This window comes from Bos taurus, chromosome 18 (genome assembly GCF_002263795.3).
Source record: "Bos taurus isolate L1 Dominette 01449 registration number 42190680 breed Hereford chromosome 18, ARS-UCD2.0, whole genome shotgun sequence".
Taxonomy (NCBI): domain Eukaryota; kingdom Metazoa; phylum Chordata; class Mammalia; order Artiodactyla; family Bovidae; genus Bos; species Bos taurus.
The window spans coordinates 29,454,063-29,476,181 of record NC_037345.1 but is presented as its reverse complement, the minus strand read 5'-3'; the positions used below and the strand labels follow the sequence as shown (position 1 = coordinate 29,476,181).

At 39.7% G+C, this 22,119-nt stretch overlaps 1 protein-coding gene and 1 non-coding gene across 6 annotated transcripts in view; both read left to right on the top strand.

Moving 5' to 3' along the window:
• Positions 1–22,119, top strand: part of CDH8 (cadherin 8) — a 409,345-nt gene that overhangs the window by 285,805 nt on the left and 101,421 nt on the right.
• LOC112442432 (small nucleolar RNA SNORA18) lies at positions 16,146–16,274 on the top strand. The gene has a single exon (XR_003030526.1). It is a non-coding gene; the product is annotated as a small nucleolar RNA SNORA18 (small nucleolar RNA).

The window sequence follows — 22,119 nt, the reverse complement described above, 5'->3', positions numbered from 1 at the left end:
TGTGTCTGACTCTTTGCGACTCAGGGAAGAGCTAGTACTTGCCAGGTCTCAGATCAGATCAGTCCCACAGTCATGTCCGACTCTTTGCAACCCCATGAATCGCAGCACGCCAGGCCTCCCTGTCCATCACGAACTCCCGGAGTTACTCAGACTCACGTCCATCGAGTCAGTGATGCCATCCAGCCATCTCATCCTCTGTCATCCCCTTCTCCTCCTGCCCCCAATCCCTCCCAGCATCAGAGTCTTTTCCAATGAGTCAACTCTTCGCATGAGGTGGCCAAAGTACTGGAGTTTCAGCTTTAGCATCATTCCTTCCAAAGAAATCCCAGGGCTGATGTCCTTCAGAATGGACTGGTTGGAGTTTGCTGCAAATCCCATTGGTCAAAGCAGGTCATGTTACCAAGAGCAGGTTTACAAAGTAGAGAAATAAATGTCGCCTCTTGATGGGGAGGTGGAATTTCCAAATATTGTGGGCATTCATTTTTAAAAAAGTAATTTCAGACTGGAATGCTAAATCTTAGTGATGCATGACCGGGAATGATACAGATCTGTAGCCTACACACACAGAAACTTCCCTTCTAGGTTCCTCTTCTCATTATAGTACTGTACATCTCAAAGGTTCTCCTCCAACCCCTTACTTATTTGAGAAAAAGGACTGGACACAACATTTCTAACAGCTGTGAACTCATTAGCTATGGATTCTTTAGAATTTCAGCTTAAGTAGCAATTGGTATTATTTATTATAAATCTGTTAACACATTTATAATACTATGACAATTTCTCCTACATGTAAGCTTTAAATACTATTATTAATATTTCTTGATATCCAAGCCGGGCTAAGTTCCTTTGCTGTCAGGTCTCAAAGATCCATGTTCTTTGCCTTTAAGAGACTGGTTGAGGCCTAAAACACCCATTTATTTGCCTGAGGTTTTGAAAATACATTTTTTTTTGGCCACACCTTATGGCCTATGGGATCTTAGTTCTCTGACTAAGGGGATCAAACCCAGACCCATAGCAGTCAAAGCGCTGAGTCCTAACCACTGGGGTTCCAAGGAATTCCCTGAAAATACATTGATAAAGTTCTTGTTCTCATGAGACATTATTGCTTTGATGTCGACCACTGTTTTATCCTGGGAGCCTAGCACTGTGGGGTCTCCCAGTGAATGTTTGCTGAGTTAATGAATGAATAGAGGAAATAAGAATTAATACCACAAAATATTAGCCTGATGAGTTCTGACTCTAAACAGACATTATTGATTCACTGGTGGAGAAGATCTCTGCTTTAATATATCCCACTCAGCTCTTTGTTAAAAGTCTTGAGCTGACAAGCACATCGGCACAATGGCTTTCTGAAGTTTTTAAAGTCATTCTTTCCTGAGTGACTGAAGCTGAGGCATGAAGGACAGGACTGACTGTGCTCTCCTTGTGTGAAAATTGTGGGGCATTGACTGTGCTCAAGGGGAAGCTCTCCCATAGAATAGTAAGCCCTCTGAAGAGTCGGGGACAGAGACCATGAGAAAGGTGCTGGCAGAGAGGAGCCCCAGGTTCCCTCTCTCTCCCCACAAGGAGCCAGCCCTCTGATCAAAGATCCTTTACTTCTCTTCCCTCTGAGAGCCTGAGGCAAGACCTGAATTATGCCAGCCCACACTTCATTACCCAACAAGCCCATTTATCATTTAATCTGATCTATATTGAACAAGCAGAAGCAGGTTACAAAGAAGCAAAGCCTAAAGAGTGAAAATGCAGCACGTTTTCTGATTATAGGACTTCCTAATCCAATGCTTAAAAACCAGGGCTAAAAATAGACACAATTCCATCTTGAATTTACCCCTACTCACCTAGCATTTCAGTGTGAGGTCAGGTGGCCACTGGATGCTAGAATTTTGAACTAGGATAACTTGCTTCTGTCTAATTTGAGGTGACGGGGCATTGGTTACTCTAAACCCTCAGTTTGTTATTGTTCAGTCACTAAGCCATGATTGATTCTTTGCACCCCCATAGACTGCAGCACACCAGGCTTCTCTGTGCATCACCAACTCCCAGAGCTTGCTCAAACTCATGTCCATTGACACAGTGATGCTATCCACCATCTCATCCTCTGTCATCCCCTTCTCCTCCTGCCTTCAATCTTTCCCAGCCTCAGAGTCTTTTCAAATGAGTTGTCTCTTCACATCCTGGGAGGCTATAGTCCATGGGGCCACAAAGACTTGGACAAGACTCAGTGACTAAATCCTCACTTATGATACTAATATTTTCTTGCTCCTGAAGTGGCTATACAGCAAGAGTCCATCCCACATGTTTCCCAAGGTCAAGAGTTACGCTCTTTGTCACAAAGAAGCAATGAGCTAGAATGTAAAGAAACTGTCTCTAAGGCAAGCACTGAAACTCTATCATTTACTTAGAAAGCATATGATTTGCAGTAGGGTTGGATATTTCCATTGGATGGGAGAGACAGTCTTCTCTATGAAGATCCTTTGTGGAAGGTGTATTTTTGTCAGGGTCATAAAGTAACAGTAGGTTTTTGTCAAAGATGTATTACAAAATTAACACATATCTTGATCAAGTCTTCTGAAGATCAGAGGACTCCAGAGAGAAAAGAATATATGGCTGGAAAGTTAAGTAGAGCAAATTATGATTGCTTTCAGATGCCAAGTACAAGAAATGATCTTATTCTCTATGTCAGAGGGGTCCATCAAATACATAGAAATATTAAAATAAGGGAAATGTAGCATTCAGAATATTAGCATCCCAGACTTAGCAGCAGACTAGGCTATGGGTGAAACAGAGAGCCTGGAGAATGAGAAAGGGAAGACTCTGGCTGTGATGGTGCCTCAGAATCACCCAGAGAGCTTGTTAAAACATAGATTCCCAGGCCAAAGAATTTGTATTTCTAACAAGTTCCCATGCGAGGCTGAGGCTGCTGTTCCAGGGACCACACTTTGAGAACCATTGCTACAGTCCCTGCAGTCCTAATTCTGAAAAAACTAAAGCTGCATTAGAAATGAAGTTTCAATGAATGGAAATTGGCATCTGGTTAAAACTAATGAGCAACAGGGTAAAGTAAATACTGCTGAAAATTGCAAACCCTTGTGATAAGGATGAAAATAATGATACAATTAAGAGTTGCTGCTAACTGTATACTAGGCAGCATTCCAGCTCTTCCAGTGCCCTTTATCCATTAAATCCTCATAACGGGTCCACAAGTTGGTACCATCTCTCATCTAATAAAGCCAAGATACCACACTTGATGCTCCCCATATTTGGGTGGCTAAATTTGGATTTGATCTTAGGTTTATCTGACGCTTCAGCCAAATCTCTGACTACTGAACCTCAGTCTTCTTCTACTGACAGCAAGTTGCTACTGAGACGTATCATGATTCAAGTCAGAAAAGATTGTCCATCCTTTCAAAGTTTGAGTTCACAGCCTTCCTTTGAATAGCTCTATATAAAATAGGTTAGAACGTAATGGGGTATCACTGAGAGGCTCTTTTCCCTACTGAAAGAGGAGGTCCAGTTGGGGAGCATGCATTTAAAAGTTGCATCTGTGAACTATCCATTCCAGGGGAATTTGGATTTTTAGGAACTTCTAGTTTCCTAAATTTAAAACAAACTAAAGAGACTCCTTATACTGAAATCTGAAGCTCCTGTAACCTACTGAGATAAGCCCGGAATAATGCTGAAATCTGCTCCACACACCTGCTGCTATAATTTGACAATGAATGCTTAATAATAGGCTGAAGAAGGGGAATAAGGGATAAAACCTTGGATGACAAATGTGGAAGGAAAGTTTTGACTATGTAGCCAAACAAATATAAATTCCAACCTAAGTTCCATTCAATGAGTGACCTGAACACCAACAATTTCCTTGAGCAATCTAATGTATTTATTTATTGGTTAAAAGGAAACTAATACTCAAAAGCGAACTAAGACTCAGCTGGCTGATACAGAGAATATATATGTATATACCATATTATAATGGTATTTTTTTAATTAATTTTATTTTATTTTTAAGCCTTACATAATTGTATTAGTTTTGCCAAATATCAAAATGAATCCACCACAGGTATACATGTGTTCCCCATCCTGAACCCTCCTCCCTCCTCCCTCCCCATACCATCCCTCTGGGTCGTCCCAGTGCACCAGCCCCAAGCATCCAGCATCGTGCATTGAACCTGGACTGGCATCTCGTCTCATACATGACATTTCACATGTTTCAATGCCATATTTTTTAAATTTTATTTTATTTTTAAACTTTACGTAATTGTATTAGTTTTGCCAAATATCAAAATGAATCCACCACAGGTATACATGTGTTCCCCATCCTGAACCCTCCTCCCTCCTCCCTCCCCATACCATCCCTCTGGGTCGTCCCAGTGCACCAGCCCCAAGCATCCAGCATCGTGCATTGAACCTGGACTGGCATCTCGTTTCATACATGACATTTCACATGTTTCAATGCCATATTTTTTTAATTTTATTTTATTTTTAAACTTTACGTAATTGTATTAGTTTTGCCAAATATCAAAATGAATCCACCACAGGTATACATGTGTTCCCCATCCTGAATCCTCCTCCCTCCTCCCTCCCCATACCATCCCTCTGGGTCGTCCCAGTGCACTAGCCCCAAGCATCCAGTATCGTACATCAATAAAAGACCCCGATTCTGGGAAAGATTGAGGGCAGGAGGAGAAGAGGAAAACAGAGGATTTGATAGTAGGATGGCATCACCGACTCAATGGACATGGGTTTGGGTAGACTCCGGCAGCTGGTGATGGATAGGGAGGCCTGGAGTGCTGCGATTCATGGGGTCACAAAGAGTCAGACACGACTGAGCGACTGAACTGAACTGAATAGTATTTTTATAATATAGATGAAATTCGTGTATTATTATCACATATCATACTATTATAATGTAATATGATATAAATATAGTCTCTGTTTTTAGCAATCACAGTAATAATATAAGCCTCATTACCTGTTGGTTATTAAAAGATATTTATTTATTTGGCTGTGCCATATCTTAGTTGCAGCAAGTGGGTTCTACTTCCCTGTTTAGTTCAGTTCAGTTCAGTCGCTCAGTCGTGTCCGACTCTTTGCGACCCCATGAATCCCAGCACGCCAGGCCTCCCTGTCCATCACCAACTCCCGGAGTTCACCCAGACTCATGTCCATCGAATCAGTGATGCCATCCAGCCATCTCATCCTCTGTCAGCCCCTTCTCCTCCTGCCCCCAATCCATCCCAGCATCAGAGTCTTTTCCAGTGAGTCAACTCTTCGCATCAGGTGGCCAAAGTACTGGAGTTTCAGCTTTAGCATCATTCCTTCCAAAAAAATCCCAGGGCTGATCTCCTTCAGACTGGACTGGTTGGATCTCCTTGCAGTCCAAGGGACTCTCAAGAGTCTTCTCCAACACCACAGTTCAAAAGCATCCATTCTTCAGCACTCAGCCTTCTTCACAGTCCAACTCTCACATCCATACATGACCACAGGAAAAACCATAGCCTTGACTAGACTAACCTTTGTTGGCAAAGTAATGTCTCTGCTTTTCAATATGCTATCTAGGTTGGTCATAACTTTCCTTCCAAGGAGTAAGCATCTTTGTCACCATCTACAGTGATTTTGGAGCCCAAAAAATAAAGTCTGACACTGTTTCCACTGTTTCCCCATCTATTTCCCATGAAATGATGGGACCAGATGCCATGATCTTCGTTTTCTGAATGTTGAGCTTTAAGCCAACTTTTTCACTCTCCTCTTTCACTTTCATCAAGAGGCTTTTTAGTTCCTCTTCATTTTCTGCCATAAGGGTTGTGTCATCTGCATATCTGGGGTTATTTATATTTCTCCCGGCAATCTTGATTCCAGACTGTGTTTCTTCCAGTCCAGCGTTTCTCATGATGTACTCTGCATATAAGTTAAATAAGCAGAGTGACAGTATACAGCCTTGACATACTCCTTTTCCAATTTGGAACCAGTCTGTTGTTCCATGTCCAGTTCTAACTGTTGCTTCCTGACCTGAATATAGATTTCTCAGAAGACAGATCACGTGGTCTGGTATTCCCATCTCTTTCAGAATTTTCCACAGTTTCTTGTGATCCACACAATCAAAGGCTTTTGCATATTCAATAAAGCAGAAATAGATGTTTTTCTGGAACTCTCTTGCTTTTTTGATGATCCAACAGATGTTGGCACTTTGATCTCTGGCTCCTCTGCCTTTTCTAAAACCAGCTTGAATATCAGGAAGTTCATGGTTCATATATTGCTGAAGCCTGGCTTGGAGAATTTTGAGCATTACTTTACTAGCGTATGAGATGAGTGCAATTGTGTGGTAGTTTGAGCATTCTTTGGCATTGCCTTTCTTTGGGATTAGAATGAAAACTGACCTTTTCCAGTCTTGTGGCCACTGCTGAGTTTTCCAAATTTGCTGACATATTGAGTGCAGCACTTTCACAGCATCCCTGACTAGGAATCAAACCTGGGCCCCCAGCATTGTGAGTGCAGAGTCTTAGTCATTGGACTATCAGGAAAGTCCCCATCATTACCTGTTCTTTCAGGTAGACTGCTGTGAACTTGATGTTTAAGAGACAGTGACTTTTTAGAACCATCTCTGTCTTGAATTTATTTAACTGTTTTTTTTTTTTTTAGCAAAATAAACAATTTTAAATGTGCTGTAAAGAAAATCTGTGTTTATAAAAATGTCCTATTTGAGCACATATATATATTTATTTATTTCCCTAGCTTTTAAATAAGGCTTGTCATTAGATTGTGTTTTAAGCACAGTATCTAAATCTCATTGCTGGTTAATATTTGTGTATCTCTGGATTTAAAAATACCCACACTGAGCCAGCATTTGATTTCCTGCTGAATTGTTTTTCACATTTCCAATATAATTATGTAGCAGTTACAAAGAAACAAAGGCTGCACTCCACAGAATACCATAGAAACCTACATTTGTTTATTTAAGAAAAGATATAAAAAGCATCTAAGACAGAATTGATGTGCTGGGTGACTTCTCAGGGAAACTGATAGCTAAAATAAATCTGAAAATATCTGGATATTTATCTATAGTGATGAGTTAGGTATGGGTTTAAAAAGGCAGTTAGATGTTTTACAAATGGCCTTTGGCATATAAAAAGGAGACCTTAGTGAAAGTGGGAAATACTGAATTAGAGACCTTTATCTTTGGTCTTTGAATGATTTTGTCCCTTGTAGTGTCCATCTTAAAGAGGCTTAAGATCCAATAAACTAATCACTAAACGTACCAAATAACTGAATACACAAAACCATAGTGAGGCAAACACATTTCCGCACCTCTCTCCTAGACAGTGTGAGCACAGGTTGTTAAAGACACAGTTCCCTGCCGGGAGGCGGGGCTTCTGCAGTAGGGCAATAACTACTGGCCTACAGACAGGTTGCCTGATAGAATGGCAGAACACGTCCTAACTACTCATGTGAGGAAGAAATTAGTTCTATATGATGCCTTCTCTAGTGCCCACCAGGAGTCAAGTGCAATGCTGCATTTGGAGAGGTGAAGAGGAAAAGCAGGCATGCTATGGGCAAAGAGAATAGCATGAATCCACCCAGGAAATGTGTGATAAAAGGGAGGACTGGTTTGTTTTATGATTATAGGAGCCTCCTTTGTACATGTCACTTATTTCCATGTGGACCTTTCTATTGTGCTTTTTAGCCAACAGGAAAATAAAAATGAATGCCCGAGATGTGTTGTCTGGTTGTGAGCTGGAGAAGCTCACTGGTCTTTGGACATCATAAGAATCATGATTCGGGAAAGTTGCCTGGATGCATACAAAGCAACTCTCCTATGATCTCCTTTGATTCAGTGTCTAGATCTAAATGTCTGGGTGTGGCAATCAAAGCAAATTAGAATTTGAGATGCTACCTAATTTCAGGCAGAATGGCAGTGACCACTGTGTGCAGACATTTGTTTCATTTACTCATAACAACACCAGGGCTTCCCTAGTGACTCAGATGGTAAAGAATCACCTGCAGTCTCCCACACTGTGGGAGACCTGTGTGGGAGACCTGGCTTTGATCCCTAGGTTGGGAAGATCCCCTAGAGGAGGGCATGGCAATCCACTCTAGTATTCTTGCTTGGGGAACCCCCATGAACAGACAAACCTAGTCCATAGAATCACAAAGAGTCGGACACAACTGTATGACTAAACACAAGGACACTGAGATGGACGCATCCTGAGCACTGTTTCAAAAAGGTACAAAGTGAGATCTAGGGAAGTCAAGGAATATATATAAGGTCAAGATCGAGTACCATAGGTTCATCCACCAGGGTTTAACATCAAAGCCTGAACTCTCTACTCTTTGGCGCTACTAAGCGTGACAGATAGGCAAACAGGACAAACATCCCTGAAAATACAATCTTTGTACAAATGTGCCACTAGATACCAGGGTTTGTACTAGATACTATACGTTTGGGAAGAAAATAAATCAAGGAATGAAGTTGCTGATAGTCTACTTGGGATAAAAACCATAAAAATAAATAACAGTCATATAAGGTAGTGTGTTTATTTTATTCAGTGTAGTTTTGCCAAGAAACTTGGCTCGTCTACATTGTGAAGTTAGCACTTTGGTCCTTCTTCGTTTCTTTCCTTCTTTTTTTTTTTGACCATACAGTCTGGCATGAGGAATCTTAGTTCCCCAACTAGGGATCGAACCCCTGATTCCTGCATTGGGAGCATGGAGTTTTAACCACTGGACTGCCAGGGACATCCCTGGTCCCTCTTCTTAATGTACACATATTAAAAGTATTGTGTCAACTACAGGAACATCTAATTTTAAGAGGCAAGATGATGGGTATGATGAATTCACTCAGGAAACCACCAGTTCAATTCTATACCTATCTTAATGGTAACTCTGGACTTCAAGTTCTCTGTGGTATGTGGCTAAAATGAGACCATTACTAACTTCTCATCCATCTTGGGTTGATGGATCTTCAGTGGCTTCAGCATAACATGATAATGAAGAGCACAGGTTTGGGGACAGAAAGTTATGGAGCTGTAAACTATTAAAACAATACCTATAAGTCATGTGCTAGGAAAAGTGCTTTTCTTTTCTAAGCCTCAATTTCAGCAATTGTAATGTGTGAATGATAACATTTTTCTATAGTGTATATGCTTCATCTATCCTACTCCCTAGTCTTAACAAAAGATCACAGAATGGTTGAAATATACAGGACAATATGGAGGGGAGGCAAAAATCTTTTATTCTCCTTTAAAATCGCATGTTCAAAATATGGTGGAGAGTAAATTAAGGTCTTTGAGACACTTGCAGTGATTTCATGAGGTCAAAATGTGTTTATATTAATACTCATGTTTTGGCCTTTTCTCTCTCCTGTTCTCACATGTGAGAGTGGAGTTTTCCAAAGGCAACATGATGTGTGTTAGTATTGTGGCTCAATGGCTAATTAAATATGTGCATGTGTGTATTATTTTGTTATAAAAATTAGTTGTAGGAACTTGGCTGGTGGTCCAATGACCAAGACTCCACACTCCCAATGCAGTGGGCCTGGGTTTGATCCCTAGTCAGGATGCTGCAACTGAAAGAACCTGAATCCTGCAACTAAGACCCAGCAAATAAATAAACAAAAGCTTTTAAAAAATTAGTCATAACTTCTGGTTGGTAAATATTGAGAGATATAGTTAGTAACATGTTTTATTTTTAATAAATAAAAGCTTTTTATCTCTTCAGTTATTTTGAAGTGTAAAAATAAGTGTAAAGAAGCCTTAAGACCAAATTGTTTAAGAACTGTGGCCATAGGAAGGCATTTATTTTCTCAATTACTTTGAGATACGGTAACAGCAAAAAGTATTCCTCTATCTTAGATATCATGTTGATAAAATAGTTTGTCAATAGCAAAATGTAGGATATTGGATATTGAAAGAAATACCACATATAACATGTTTTGTAGGATTCCTGATACAGTATAGGGAGTAAGAACTTAGTAAACATTTTTAAGAGAAGAAGAAAAACAAAGTTAGCCCCAGTGGAAATAGATCAGCATTATAAGTGACATTTCTAGGGTCTCATCAAAGAAGGTTGCCTTCTCAAAAGACAGCATTAGGTCAGGACAGATAGAGACTTGCCTTCTGCTAAATCCTGGGTATTGTTAGTCGTTCAGAGAGGCCTATGAGCAGGAAGAGGGAATTAAGTGTATCACAGAGATGAAGGCGGGGGCAGCCATCCAGGCGCCTCAGTCTAAGGACCAAACCTGATCTGCCCTCAGGACCAGCCCAGCCTCTAGAGCCAAGGCGATTAACAGAGCATGAGGCCGTCAGAGTTTAAACCACACATCGAGCTCCCACTGCTCTCTCTCCATGTGTTTTAAGCCAATTTTTTTTAGATTATTTTATTCAATTTTAGAAACACTGCCATAAAATATGCTGACCAAGATGATGCTGATGATAATGATAACAATTGTAATGGCTAACAAACACATGAAAAGATGCTAAACATCACTCTTTATCAGAGAAATGCAAATCAAAACCACAATGAAGTACCATCTCACCCAGAAGTCTACAAACAATAAATGCTGGAGAGGGTGTGGAGAAAAGGGAACCCTCTTATATTGTTGGTGGGAACGCAAACTTGTACAACCACTATGGAGAACAGTGTGGAGATTCCTCAAAAAAACTGGAAACAGAGCTGCCATTTGACCCAACAAAGGAGAAGAGGAAACATATACCCATTTGAATACAGAGTTCCAAAGAATAGCAAGTAGAGATAAGAAAGCCTTTCTCAGCGATCAATGCAAAGAAATAGAGGAAAACAATACAATGGGAAAGACTAGAGATCTCCTCAAGAAAATTAGAGATACCAAGGGAACATTTTATGCAAAGATGGGCTCAATAAAGGACACAAATTGTATGGACCTAACAGAAGCAGAAGATATATTAAGAAGAGGTGGCAAGAATACACAGGAGAATGGCACAAAAAAGATCTTCATGACCCAGATAATTATGATGGTGCAATCACTCACCTAGAGCCAGACATCCTGTGATGTGAAGTCAAGTGGGCCTTACGGGAAGCCTCACTCCAAACAAAGCTGGTGGAGGTGATGGAATTCTAGTTGAGCTATTTCAAACCCTGAAAGATGATACTGTGAAAGTGTTGCACTCAATATGTCAGCAAATTTGGAAAACTCAGCAGTGACCACAGGACTGGAAAAGGTCAGTTTTCATTCCAATCTCAAAGAAAGGCAATGCCAAAGAGTGCTCAAATTCCCCACAATTGCACTCATCTCACACACTAGTAAAGTAATACTCAAAATTCTCCAAGCCAGGCTTCACCAATACGTGAACCATGAACTTCCAGATGTTCAAGCTTGTTTTAGAAAAGGCAGAGGAACCAGAGATCAAATTGCCAACATCTGTTGGATCATCGAAAAAGCAAGAGAGTTCCAGAAAAACATCGATTTCTGCTTTAGTGACTACGCCAAAGCCTTTGACTGCGTGGATCACAATAAACTGTGGAAAATTCTGAAACAGATGGGAATACCAGACCACCTGATCTGCCTCTTGAGAAATCTGTATGCAGGTCAAAAACAACAGTTAGAATTACATGTGGAACAACAGACTGGTTCCAAATAGGAAAAGGAGAACATCAAGGCTGAATATTGTCACCGTGTTTATTTAACTTATGTGCAGAGTACATCATGAGAAATGCTGGGCTGGAAGAAGCACAAGCTGTAATCAAGATTGCTGGGAGAAATATCAATAACCTCAGATATGCAGATGACACTATCTTTATGGCAGAAAGTGAAGAAGAACTAAAGAGCCTCTTGATGAAAGTAAAAGAGGAGAGTGAAAAATTTGGATTGAATCTCAATATTCAGAAAACAAAGATCATGGCATCTGGTCTCATCACTTCATGGGAAATAGATGGGGAAACAGTGGAAACAGTGAGAGACTTTATTTTGAGGGGGGGCTCCAAAATCACTGCAGATGGTGATTGCAGCCATGAAATTAAAAGATGCTTACTCCTCGGAAGAAAAGCTATGGCCAACTTAGACAGCATATTAAAAAGCAGAGACATTACTTTGTCAACAAAGGTCCGTCTAGTCAAGGCTATCGTTTTTCCAGTAGTCATGTATGGATATGAGAGTTGGACTATAAAGAAAGCTGAGCACCAAAGAATTGATGCTTTTGAACTGTAGTGCTGGAGAAGATTTGAGAGTCCCTTGGACTGCAAGGAGATCCAACCAGTCCATCCTGAAGGAGATCAATCCTGGGTGTTCATTGGAAGGTCTGATGTTGAAGCTGAAACTCCACTACTTTGGCCACCTGATGCAAAGAGCTGACTCATTGGAAAAGACCCTGATGCTGGGAAATATTGAGGGCTAGAGGAGAAGGGGATGACAGAGGATGAAATGGTTGGATGGCATCACTGACTCAATGGACATGAATTTGGGTAGGCTCCAGGAGTTGGCGTTGGACAGGGAGGTCTGGCACGCTGCAGCTCATGGGGTTGCAAAGAGTCGGACATGACTGAGCGACTGAACTGAACTGAACTGATGACCCAGCAATCCCACTGCTGGGCATGCACACCAAGGAAACCAGAATTGAAAGAGACACATGTACCCCAAAGTTCATCGCAGCACTGTTTATAAGAGCCAGGACATGGAAGCAAGCCAGATGTCCATCGGCAAACAAATGGATAAGAAAGCTGTGGTACTTATACACAATGGAGTATTACTCAGCCATTAAAAAGAATACATTTGAATCTGTTCTAATGAGGTGGATGAAACTGGAGCCTATTATACAGAGTGAAGTAAGTCAGAAAGAAAAACACCAATACAGTATACTAACGTATATATGTGGAATTTAGAAAGATGGTAATGATAATCCTGTATGCAAGACAGCAAAAGAGACACAGATGTATAGAACAGTCTTTTGGACTTTGTGGGAGATGGCGAGGGTGGGATGATTTGAGAGAATAGCATTGAAACATGTTAATTATCATATGTGAAATTGATCGCCAGTCCAGGTTGCATGCATGAGACAGGGTAATCAGGGCTGGTGCACTGGGATGACCCAGAGGGATGGGATGGTGAGGGAGGTGGGAGGGGGAGTTCAGGATGGGGAACACATGTACACCCATGGCTGATTCATGTCAATGTATGGCAAAACCCACTACAATACTGTAAAGTAATTTGCCTCCAATTAAAATAAAGAAATAAGAAAAAAACTAAGTTAAAAAAAAACACACAACAATTGTAACAACAATTGTTCCATAATTTCTTGAGCTTACTTTCCTCAAAGTTTGACACAGCATTTTGAATGGAGTCACCCATGTACTTTATAAAACTTCCCTGTGTGGTTGGGAATATTATCTTCATTGTACAAATGAGAAAATCATACAGCTATTGCATGTCTCTAAGCTTTAAGGACTTCACAAGTAATACTTGATGGAGCCAAGCTATAAACCTACTGCCCTAACTATTGTACCACACTATAGGGTCTTTGGTAAACATTTAATTTTTCACTGTAATTTAATGTATTCACATTCTTGTTAAGCAGGTGTCTTCCATGGATTGGCTAATGCTTATCTGCTGAAGCACTGTTCTCTTACGGAATGTGCCGAAAGAATTAAGTTTCCATTCCCACCAGGCTGAGGACAAAACCCTAAATCTCAATGAACCCAGTAAGATGAATTCTATTTTGGAAAATTTAGTCATAAAACCAAAGCCCTTGACAGATAAGGATAATTTTGGCCTCCAGATTTTGTTTCATTTCTGCTAGTGATAGGAATTGTTACCTTTCTATTTTTTACTATGTATTTTGTAAACTGATTATTTTTTGCAACATTGAAGACTCAAAACAACTACATGAAAATAAGCCAGAGTAGGGTGTATCATCCTGCATTTCAGATGATGTAGCCCAAAGTTAGAAAGCTTGAGCTGTTGTTTTCTCAAGATCATTCTGCTAGACAATGCAAAGTCCTTCCATAACCCTAAGACTTTCCATGAATTTGTAATTAGCATGTGCTTTACTAATATTCATTTTGCAAGAACAGATATACACCAGATCGATTCGGGTAATACAGTCTTTGACGATGGTAATGATAATAGTACCTATTGGTTACTCTGTGTATTACCATCAATTAAATTTTTTTTAATTGGAGTATAATTGGTTTACAATGTTGTCTTAGTTTCTGCTGTACAACAACATGAGTCATCTTTATGTATACATATGTCCCTTCCCTCCCACTGTCCCCAGTCACACTCCTCTAGGTCATCACAGGGCACCAAGGCGAGTCTATGTGCTATCAGTTTTATGGAGTAGCTATTTTACGTAGGAACTGTATGAACAGAGTCACACACCCTTACAAATCAGGCAGCAGTCATCTTGGTAAACACCCTTCAAGGGAGCAAGCTGCCTGCTGCTTTGCTCCTTACGGAGGAGCGCGCATCTCTCATCTGTCTGCAGATCATCTTCTCCAAAGCGCATAAATGTATCCCTAGAGCTGTGTATGCTTGGGGCTCGAAAGTCTGATCTTGTATTTAATGTACTAGGATAATGTTGGCCTGAAGCTCCTTTTCATACCATAAATAACTTGCACAGAGAAAAGACGATTAACTTTAGTACAATGAATATTGAGATAACAAAATGTTAAATAAATAGGTTACATTATCTCTATTTTATAAGATTGATATATCTATAGAGGTAATTTTCCTCTAGGTCACTGAACAAGCACTTTCTGGAAATCAAATGTCCACCACATCTGTCTTGCTACATCAAATAGACTATATCCAAGTTAACAGCACATGGACTACTTGCAAATATCTAGATTGATTCTGGATATATTCTGGATATAGAATCTCTCTTCTCTCTCTCTCTAACTCCTTTCTCTCCTCCCATGGAATCAGCCTTGGGTTTCTCAAAGGAAGGCATCTAATTTAAAAAGTTTGTATCGGTCTATTGCTGAAGTACTGGGTGAAGCTAGATGTGAATTTCAGACCTTGTTACATATTTAAAAACAATAAACTTACTTCCTTTCTTATCATAGTTAAAGCCTAGAAGGCAGAAAACAGTAGAACTTTCCTGCATTAATGTGAGAGCATTTTTAAACAATTGCATACCTATAGCAACTGATGCCCAAACATCTGGCAGCAGAAATGAAAATTAAATCAACTGACATTTACACATACACTGCCGAGCAACAGATGGGGGGAAAGGCTGGATGACTATCTCAACTAATTTTGATAAATTCCAGGAGAAATAAACCCTAATTGTCCATTTATTAAGTCTTCCGAATCATGGGTCTAATGACAGTAATCTTATCTGAAGGTTGGGTGCCACCTGAAGTGTCAACTTGTATCATTTGAAGTTTATACCTTTCTTGGTTCCCTAGTTCTTGGACAGCTTCATTCCTTTTTCCTGAAAAATTTGTTTTGTTTCTCATATCTATTTGAGATTTAGGCATTCGATTTAAGCACTTGATTTAAACAACAATAACCTCTTTAAAAATCACATTATTCCTGCATTCTTATATCTGCATTACTCACCAAGGTAGGGAAGGACATAGTTCTACTGGAAATTTTATTTGAAGAATCCAATGATGATTTTCTCTTAATTTATCTGGCTTATAGCTCTTTACACATATTTCATTAATCTTTGCAACATTTCTGTGAGGTATGTAAAGGGCAAGTATTATTAGACCCATTTTTCAAGTCTAGAAAAAAGATAAAATGAGATAGAAAATCATTTTCCTAGGACAGCAATCGGAGCCTTGACCAAACCACCTCATATGTGTAGTTGCAGCGTTGCTTTGAAAACTTGATAGATTCACCTGGAAATTATTTCTTAAACTTGTAAGATGAGTTATTAGTGTGTATGTATATATATCTACATCTATATTTATATTCTGAGGGTAAGAGGAAAGGGAATTGTTTTTACCCATTAAAGTCAGCATTGGAGGGACTTTCCTGGTTGTCCAGTTTGAGGAACCCTCCATGAAATGCAAGGGATGCAGGTTCGATCCCACATCCTTCGGGGCAACTGAGCCTGTTTGACACAAACTGAGTCTGTGAACCACATGAAAGATCCTGTGGGATGCAGTAAGATCCGACAGGGCCTAATTAATGAATAAATAAATACTTTAAAAAAATAAGGATTGGAGTTGAGGTCTATCCTGAGGGCTTTTTCTATAGACCTATATCATTAGAAACACCTCACAAAGTAAAGTGTTTGTTTCCTCTACTCATAGAACTATGTGTTAAATCTGTGAGAAAGAACTACAACACAGAGCTGCTAAATAAACTATGGAAAACCTGACAGTGCCTTTACCTTAGACATTGGCATATTCCGACAGTCTATACTATTCTAGGCTGTGATAGTTTAGGAGTGAATGCCATTTGGACTTAATGCATGTTACAGGGTGTCTAAAATTCAGAACCAGGCAGATCCATCTCCACTGACCCTAAATATGGCCCTAAAGTACATGACTTGAGGAAACTGTATCCCCAAGACTACAGATAGGGGCGTTTTGAAGTGTGCCCATGGTGCATTGGAAATTAAAGAAGTCTAACTAAAAGAACTGTGGATAACTTGATTTGATAACAGTAGGTTGAGCAAAAGTTCTTGTTTAGAAAGGCTATCTTGAAGATATGACTCAAACATTGGAGGAAATAAGGTGAGTGACAGTGGAAGGAATCAAGACGTGAAATCTCTTAAAAATTCATTGACTTTAAATAATTTTGCCTATGTTCCACATAATTTTTTAAAACCCTTTATGCATTTTATAAAAAATAAAGCCTTGGAGAACTGAGAACTAATGTAGATTAGTCAGTCTCTTGGTCTATGTCATGCTACCCATTACCTTCACCCTAAATGTGTCAGTTTGGAGAAGGCAATGGCACCCCACTCCAGTACTCTTGCCTGGAAAATCCCATGGATGGAGGAGCCTGGTAGGCTGCAGTCCATGGGGTCGCGAAGATTCGGACACAACTGAGCGACTTCACTTTCACTTTTCACTTTCATGCACTGGAGAAGGAAATGGCAACCCACTCCAGTGTTCCTGCCTGGAGAATCCCAGGGACGGGGGAGCCTGGTGGGCTGCCGTCTATGGGGTCGCACAGAGTCAGACACGACTGAAGCGACTTAGCAGCAGCAGCAGCAGCAAATGTGTCAGTTTGCTCTACTTTTCCTCTCAAAAGCTCATGACACATGAAGACAGAGAATCTTTGGTATACTTTGTTCAGTGTTGAGACAAAATGGAATGTACAGCAACATTAATCTGACAGTTTATGGACACGTATAATGGTTATTATGCTGCGTCACTAATTGGATGTGAATGGTTAGCGATTCATGTAGATGGTAGTAATTAGTCTTACTTTTCCAAAGATAAACTGAGCACATTTGGAGCCATCTGTGGAGAAATACAGGGAAAATGTAGAGGTTGGGTAGCACTCTTTGGTCTGAATCTAAAATCCATCCTTTTTTCAATGGACAGCTTATGATCTCGTTTCAGGGCTCCTTCCCACGTCTTTCATCAAAGAATGAGTTCTGGGCAGATAGCTTTTTGTTTGAATTCTGTCTGGGGCACATGTGGGTTGTGTGTTTATGGGAAAGTCCCCCCCACGCCCCAACGTTCCTGAGCTTCAGTTTCCTTCTTTGTGAAGCATGAATGATAATATTCACTTTGTGGGATTGTAGAGAGTGCACCTAGTAGCAGCTAGCATCATGCCTGGCACATTGAAATTGACAACTAGTTATATTAGAGGTATTCATTCATTTGATTATTACAGTGTATTGTTCACCCTAAATTATTTGTCTTTGAATTTCCAGGGGCTAGCTGAAGCTAGAATATGATGCTCAAAGATAATACTTGCCATTATTAATGAGAGTCTACTTTGCTCCATTAGCTATTTGTTTTATTGTTACAGATACAACTTTATTTATCATTTCACTTCTGAGGATTCTACAAAATACACAGAATCCTAATCTATTCTTTAACAGCTTTGAAGCATTTTCTAGCTATGCCTCCTTACTTATTTAGCAAAAAGGATTAAAAAACAACTACCCCTCCCCCTGAAATCCCTAAACCATCTACTAATGTGGAATTTTACTATTTTATGGAAGTTAAATCCTAGACATAAAAATGGTAAATGATTTTCTATGCTGTCAGTTGTGCATTCAGATAACATTTGGTTCTTTCAGCAACTTCCACAGAATTGAAGTTTAGAAGATAAATAGGCAGAAAATCCAGTCAGGGACAATCAGAGATTTCCCTTTCAACTCTGGCTCCCCGTAGTATTATTTTACAGCTAATGTGTACTCTGTCAACTAGGAGTCTGTGCCTTGTGATGCACATCGAAGGATCGATGCGGGGATGGCGGGAGGGCTGGGGGAGGGGGGCGGCTATGGGGAGGAGGAGAACAAGGTCGTGCAGACTGCAGTCCTGAAGCCAGAACATCCTGGGTGGTGTGTCCAAGGTTCCTGTTATGAGCTTAGCATCTAGAGAGTAATATGGTCAAAACTGCCTGAGGGAATAATAGTCTCTATTCTGACCCTGGTATGTGTGTCTGGAGTTCAGACACTCCCTGTTGTAAATAGCTGGAAACCAGACCTGGCCCACAGGAGCTGGACTAACAGATGAAGAAAGACTGAACAAGCCAGCATCGTGCTTGTGAACGTAGGGTCTGGAGGGATCCAGACCAGAAAGATCTTTCCTGTCTCCCTTTAAGTACTGTGTAAATTCAAATCTTAGGTGCACTTCTTATAAGATGTATGATCCAGGGCAACGTGTGTAATATCCCTGACTCAGCAGGAAGTGGGTGCCCAAATGTCCTCACTCTCACTAGAAATTGTATTTTCATGGGATGTACATACTTGTTCAATAAAAGGACTAAGGCACCACTTCTTTAGCTTTTGTATGCCTTTGAGTAAACTGGAGATCTTGTAAAAATGCAGATTTGGATTCTCTTAAGTCTACAGCACAGATTCTGCATTTCTAATATGCTGGCAGATGATTTTGATGATACTGGTTAGTGGAGTAAATGTGAATAGCAAGGTTCTAGTTAGTATCTGCTTAATAGTTATCACAAAACAAAATTCTAGTCCAGTGTTTCTCAGAGTTCAGCATGTATCACATCCAACTGGAGGGCTTACTGAAGCACAGATTACTTGTCCCACCCTCAGGGTTTCTGCATCATGGGGTCTGAATTAGTGCCTGGGAATCTGCATATGTAACAAGTTTCCAAGTGATAATCATACTGCAGTGTGGACCATAAATTGAAAAGCATGGACCTGGACTAGTTCCTCTCTTATCGGAAAACTTTGGTTAACAGTTTGGAAAACCATATTTGGTTTTTCAGCTTTAGGTAGATGATGATCATCAGGAAGTTGTTATTTACTTATTTATTTAATATATTAATTTATTATATTTACTATAATTATATATTTTCATTCAATTGTAAAAAATGTATATGTGGAAAGTTCCTTTGCACCCTTTGTACAGCCTCTTCTAATGGTAACATCTTGTAAAACTGCAGTAAATCACAATCAGGATACCGACATCCATACAATCTATCCAAATGAATTCAGATAGCCTCGGTTTTACTTATCGTCTGTGTGTGAGTGAGTGAGAGAGAGAGGTTAGCTCTATGCAGTTCTAGCACAGGTGTCATTTCTTGCATAATCATCACAGCTAATACATACATGAGCTAATACATCTCACTCACCATAAGAATCTCTCCTGTGTCCAGTTATAATCACTCTTTTACTCAAAACTAGAACATTTCTTTTAAACATTTTACAAGATTCTAACAAATCAATTTATAATCCACTGCATTAAAAAACACAGCTGCACTCTCAAACCCCTTCATGATGACCCTGGGAATCTAGAAAAACTGCTGTGGTTGATACTCTTAAGATTTTTATTAATAACAGAGAGGATCCGGGAGACTGTCCTGTCCTTAAAATCTTCACAGAGATTTTTCTCTCTGAAAGTTCCCATGAGGAACTTCAGATCATTCTGAGATATTACTAACAAAGCGTTCTGTTGTCCCAATCTGTATTTGATCTGTGGGCTGATGTGTTTCTTAATTTGAATATTGTTTTTCTCTGGAGAAGCTGCAAATGAAAAAGTTTTATTTTCACACCTGACCAGTCTTGATGGAAAATTTACTTCTTTAGTTAATTTCTCTTCATTCACATTTTATTTAGTCAACAAGAAGTGATGTGGCATCTTAAAAATTATGCCTCTGCCTGGAAGCTCTTAGTTGGATCATCAAATTCAGTAGACATGAATACGTTTCCTTTACTTCTGCAGGTGACGTGGTCAAAAGTTTAGCCACTACATAGAAGGGTCTCCTTTCTTCCAACTTCCCGTAATACTTTCCCTATTTTCGTTACTCTAAGACTTTGTCAACAGCCCCCTCACATCCTTTAGTCTCTCGACACTCTCCCTGGGGCCCTTCAGGCTTTCACCAAGTCTCCCCAATTTATCTACTTGCTGTCTGCAACCTGGTCCTAAAACCATTGCCACAGGTTTTCAGTTTTCATTACAGTAGCGCCTTATATCCAAACACTAAAATCTGTTCTAATTGTCTACTATTACAAAACAAACTACTCCAGAATTTAATGGCATAAAGAAAGCAACAATGAATATTTTACTCACAAATCTGAAATGTGAGCAATCCTTATCAGAGTCAGCTTGTCTCTGCAGAATGTAACCCCAGCTAGATAGCTTGAACGTGGCTGACCATCCAATTCTAAGACAGTTTACTCATATGGAGGCCACATTAGTTGGTAAATGGCTAACAGGCAGCTTGGGTTCTTTACTGACTAGTGTCTGTGTTTCCCAATAAAGACGGGAAGTGGAAGCTGCTAGCTCTGTAAACTTAAGTCTAGAAATTTCTGCAGTGTCACTTTTTTTATATATACTATTGATTAGTAATAGAATACAGAACATAAACCTCCACCTTGCAATGAGATGCATGTCAACAATTTTGGGGCCGTGTTTTAAACTTACCATACTAACTTGGTTAATTACCACACAAACTAATACTTTTGGTTCCTACAAAAGTAGTATGTTAAAAAAGACAGTTAAAATAGTCTGAAACTACTTAAAGTCTTAAAGAATACTATTAATACCATTAAAATCTTTAATATTAAATACTTCCTAAGTCCTCTTAGAGTTGTTTAAGCCCTAAAACTTTAGAGATTATTAAAAGCTGAGAACGTCCATGCAGTTTCCCTGCTACTTCATAAAACCTGTTAGGTATGTTGGTTGTGGTGCTTCATCTTTGGATTAAGTGAAGTCCTTGTTTTAAGACACATCTTGGTAATCTAGCCAGCCATGTGGCCTTGGGATTGTTTCTTGTATCCACAAAGCCTTTTAAAATTTTTTCTTTAAACAAATAATATTAATAATATGTCTCTTCCAAGGAAACTATGCTTCCCTTGTGGCTCAGCTGGTGAGCTGCAACACAGGAGGCCTGGGTTCGATCCCTGGGTCGGGAAGATCCCCTGGAGAAGGGAATGGCTACCCACTCCAGTATTCTGGCCTGGAGAATTCCATGGACTGTATAGTCCATGGGGTCGCAAAGAGTCAGACACGACTGAGTGACTTTCACTTTCACTTTTCCAAGGAAACTATAAGGATTTTATATTTGAACAGAACTCAGTTTGAGACTCTATGCTGAAATCCAGAAATGTTAGGAGTTCTGAGTTTATCTCTTATAAGTAGTATCAAGGCCTTTTAAAAATAAAATAGTTTAAATGAAGAATTACTTCTTTAGAATACTGCTATTACATATATATGTATGGCTGAGTCCCTTTACTGTTCATCTGAAACTATCACAACATTGTTAACTGGCTATACCCAATAAATGTTATTTTTAATTAAATAAAAATTTTAAAAAAGCTTCTGGGGGACTTCCCTGGCCTTCCAGTGGTTAAGACTCTGCCTTCCAATGCAGGGGGTACAGGTTTAGTCCTGATCAGAAACCAAGATCCCACATGATTCAGGTGTGGTCAAAAATTCAATAAATAAAACTTTAAAAGCTAAAAATAAAAAAAAAAATGAAATGCCAATTATCAATAACAATGGATGGCTATAATATTTTGGACCTCCCTGATGGTACAAACC